We start from the raw sequence: 4,834 nt of genomic DNA, 5'->3' as shown, positions 1-4,834 counted from the left end.
CTGCTTCCACATTGTAGGCATTCTATGACTGTCCTTGTCCCACTTGCCTGCGCTTGGCCCACATACCTCTAGACATTTCTTATTCCTGTACATATCCAAACATCTTTTAGACATTGTAATTGTACCTGCATCCACCACTTCCTCTGAAAGTTCATTCCACGTTATGAACGTATAAAAAATAGTTGCCCCTCATGTCTTTTTTAAATCTTTCTCCTCTCACCTTAAAAATTTGTCCCCTAGTTTTGAAATCCCCCACCCAAGGGAAAAGACATCTGCCATTCACCTTATCTGCATCCATCATGATTTTATAAACCTCTGTAAGGTGACCTCTCAACCCCTTCTGCTTGAGTGAATAAAGTCCCAGCCTTTCGTTCTAACTCACATTTCAAATCAAAGTTATCTTGTAGCCATGTCTCTGGAACAGATATCATTTTCCACATTCTTATTTCTGTTTATTCATCTGCTCTGCTTTGAACGTTATCTGTGTTCAGATGTGGAGCCTCCTGTTTAGTCCCTTTATTATTTTTGTAACCTCTATCTGTTAATCTTGTCGTAGATTTGTTCTGTGTATACTTTCATGTTACAGTCTGTTTATCATTTCCCATATTAATACTTTTCCGTCTTGCCTGTCTTGAGCCTGATTTACCACATCTTCAGAAAGTTGATTCCTGAAACCAGACTGCTATTTTACAATATGTCTTCAGAGATGATTCAGGCTTTAGATAAAGCAAGCATCGCTGAATTCGGTCTGTTGTACAGGTGTAATGTCTAAAGGAAGAACAATTCTGCTGTCATGAGACTGTCAAAAAGATCAAGGCAAATAATAGCTGTGTGCCACATTTTGTCAGTGAGTCATAGATTTCAAATCCTACTGAGGGTAGGTAGGGAGTAATAAGTAGTCTTTTTAGAAATAAGAAAACAGTTGGAAAATAAATCAGGAAAACATACAACAGTTTTATACCTGGCAAAGGAACCACAGAAGAATTAGAATTAGGTTTATTGTCATGTGGACTCAAGGAGTACAGTGAAACATTTACAGTATCGTCCCTCACGACACCATCTTAAGTACAAGGTACCCAGATACAAATCTTAAATACAAAATAGAGAATTAAGAAAATAAATTACATTACCTTACAGTGATTCATAGAATAAGTTGGAAAATAATAAATAAAGTTAAAGGATAAACATTACAATCAGATAAACAGATTACAGGTAAACTTTACACAAAGGACAACATAAAGAGGAGAACACAAGGTAAGATGTTGGGGTTGATATGTTGGTCTGAATAGGAGATTGCTTAATAGAGTGAAAGCAGGGAGTACTCACAAATGGTGCATTTTCAAGTTAGCAGGCAGTGACTAGTGGAGTGTAGCAAGGATCAGAGCTGGAGCCTCAACTATTTGCAATGTATATTAATGACTTTGGCAAGGAGATTAAGTTTGTTGACGGTCCAAAGCTGTGTTGAAAATGTAAGTCATGAGGAAGACTAGAAGAAGCTGCAAGAAGATATGGCCAGGTGAAATCCGCGGGCAACAGGGTATCAGGTGGAGTGTACTGAGGGGAGGCGTGAGGTTATTCACCTCAGTGGTGAGAATGGAAAACAGGCTATTTTTGAAATGCATGAAAATTGCAGATGTTCAGAGGGAATTGGGTTTGCTTGTGCAAGTAACTATAAAATGTTACATATGTTAACACATCCTTGCTTTCTCGCTGTATACAGAAGCTATATTGGCTATCCACCTGCAAAGACTTCACAGTCTCTGGCTGAATTTTTTACCAACATTCAGCTAAATGTCAATTTTCAGGAGTTTCGCTGACCTGTGAGCTGCAGTGAATTATCTCTCACTAGTTGGGCACCTCATTATGTATGCACTGCTGTCATGAGCTGGCAGAAATACTCACGGTTGTCAGGACCTTCTGAGATTCACACTGCATTTAAAGCCCATCCACAAGTAGCCCTTCATAGTGCATATTAGGTGAGGGCGCAAAGGTAATGCAGATAATTTCATCAGAAATAGAAACCCACATTTGTAAATGCATTACCTCTTCACATCATCCCCCGTCTGATCGATTATTAATGTAACTGCAGCTACAGGAATGAAGACACAGAGACTACTGTCCTCAGCATTGTACTATATTAGATCTCTGTCTAAGGGAGTGCTACTGTTTCCCTAAAACCCAGTGTAGCACAGCATCTTCTCATTGTTCAATGCTCACAATGTGGTCTCCTGTACATTGGAAAAAGGGCGGTAACCAATTTGCCAAACACCTACGTTTCCAGTTACTTGCCACTTCCACGCACCACTGTGTTGCCATGCCAACATCTTTGCCTCAGGCCTGCTGCCATGCTCCCAGTGAGGATCAATGCAATTTGGAGAAATGTAACCTTACCTTCCACCTCGGTACCTTACAGCCCTCAGGACTCAACATTGAGTTTAACAAATTTTAGAACATGAACATCCTCCTCCATGTTTGCTACTCTCCCCCTACACCGCCCAGATCCTGCCCTGTATGGGGGCTGCTCCCAGCACAGCCAACCGCATTTTGGGTTTATACCTCGCTTGTATCCTACGCAGCTGTTATCTCACGCAGCTTATCATCACCAAACCTTTTGTTTGCCTCTCGATTTTCTCTCTCTCGTTTTCTGACTGTCTTTTTGGTTGCTGTCTCCGTCCCTTTTGATCTGATTTGATTTATTATGGTTGCATGTACCTAGGTACAGTGAAAAGTTTTGTTCTGTGTGCAGGACAGGCAGATCAGACCATACAAAGTACATTAGGGTAATAGAACAGACTAAGGAATACAAAGTTACGGCCACAAGATCAACATTAGATTTGAAATTTGAGAGGTCCATTCAGAAGTCTAATAACAGCGGGGAAGAAGCTGTTCTTGAACCTGGTGGTATGTGTGTTTAAGATTTTGTATGTTCTGCTTGACAGAAAAGGTTGGAAGAGAATACAACTGGGTTTGGAAGGATCTTTGATGACTTGACTGCCTTTCCAAGGCAGCGAGAAGTGTAGATAGAGCCAATGGATGGAAGGTTGGCTTCCATTCTCTCCCCTCCGAAATACCACCATTTTCTGATTATCTCCAGTTATAATGAAAGATTTGAATGAGGTGTGTGTGTTCAGGGGATTGGGCCATAGTTAACGCAGCAGGTTCGGGTGGTGGGGGAGGGAGGGGCAAGGTTTAAGAGGTTGGGAATCCATGGTCAATCAGCTGGGAAGGCTGCACAGAGGTCAGCCTGGGGTCTGATCACTCGTCTGTTGGGGCTGTCTGGCCAGGTCCAGCCACTTCCACGGTCAGTCTTGGGGTAGGGGGGGGGGGTGGTATCTATTGTGGGAGGGGGTTTGTGGAAGTCAGCAGAGGGGACTAAAGGCACCGTGCACGAGTGCAGAGGGGACAATAATTGTGAAGTGAGAAAATGTGTCTGGATTGGAGAAGCAAGGGAATTGGAGCAAATGGTAACTGTGATGGCGGGGGGGGGGGGGGGGGGGGGTGGCATTGATGCCCTCTCTGGTTATACACTTCTGGTTTTGAGACAGTGTCAGTGCAGCACAATGATTTGGGCAAGATTTAAACTGGCTACCCCAAACGGTAGCTGAGCTTCTGGATTAATAGGTGGACCAACTGTAGTGGCACTATGCCATTACCTCTCCGTGTCATACAAGTGTCAGGAAATGACCATCTCCAAAAAGAGAGACCTTATCTGATGCACCTTGACGTTCAATGGTGTTACCATAACTGAATCCCCCACTATCAACACCGGAGGGTTATCATTGAACAGAAATTCAATTGGACTCACCATATAAATACAGTGGTTGAAAGAGCAAGTCAGAGGCGATGAATTCTGCAATGAGTCACTCACCTCCTGACTCTCAAAGCTTGCTCATCATCTACAAGGCACAAGTCAGAAATGTGTTGGAATACTCCCCAGTTGTCTTGGTGGGTGCAATTTCAACAACACTCAAGAAGCTTGACACCATCCAGTCCAAAGCAGCCACCTTGACTGGCACCACATCCAGAAACATTCATTCTCTCCACCACTGACACTCAGTAACAGCAGTATTTACGACCTACACGATAGAAATTCACCAAAATTCCTGGACAGTATCTTCCAAACCCACAATCTCTACTGCCGAGAAGGACAAGGACAGCAGATATATGGAAATACCATCTCCTGCAGGTTCCCCTCCAAGGTACGCAACGTCAATTTGGAAGTATGTCACTGTTCATTCAGTGTCATTGGGTCAAAGTCATGGAATCTCGCATTATGGATGGCAGTGGTGAAGAAGGCAATGCAACATCACCATCTTAAGGGCAAATATGATGGGCAATAAACATTGGTCCAGTCACAGAAGTGTACATCTCCTGACTGAAGAAAAAATATTAATTTACGGAGATATTTGTTTATGGCAAGTCATTGCTTTTTGAAAACATGATTGATTGGAGGTATTACCAGTCAGGGACAAGATACAGATTGATAGATATTGTTAATTGTTGGGTATGTCATTGATCAAATCTATTATTTGATCGGAGATATAAGTGATTATTGGGTGGGTTATTGATGTAAGACATGACTGATTATGAGGGTATATTATGGATCTGAGCTGTTATTGATTATTGGAGATATGATTGATTATTGGAGATATGATTGATTATTGGAGATATGAATGGTTATTGGGTGTATTATTGATACTGGTGTGGTGGGACTGACATGTTTGATAGTGGTCTGACTGTGTGAATGTTGCTGAGCTGAAGGATGAGTGAACAGGCGGGGAATCAGCTGACGGCGCTCCCCGGGACATCCATCCCCCGGGTAATGGGGTCGGAA

This window comes from Chiloscyllium punctatum, chromosome 32 (genome assembly GCF_047496795.1).
Source record: "Chiloscyllium punctatum isolate Juve2018m chromosome 32, sChiPun1.3, whole genome shotgun sequence".
Lineage (NCBI taxonomy): Eukaryota > Metazoa > Chordata > Chondrichthyes > Orectolobiformes > Hemiscylliidae > Chiloscyllium > Chiloscyllium punctatum.
This window is presented reverse-complemented; position numbering follows the sequence as displayed.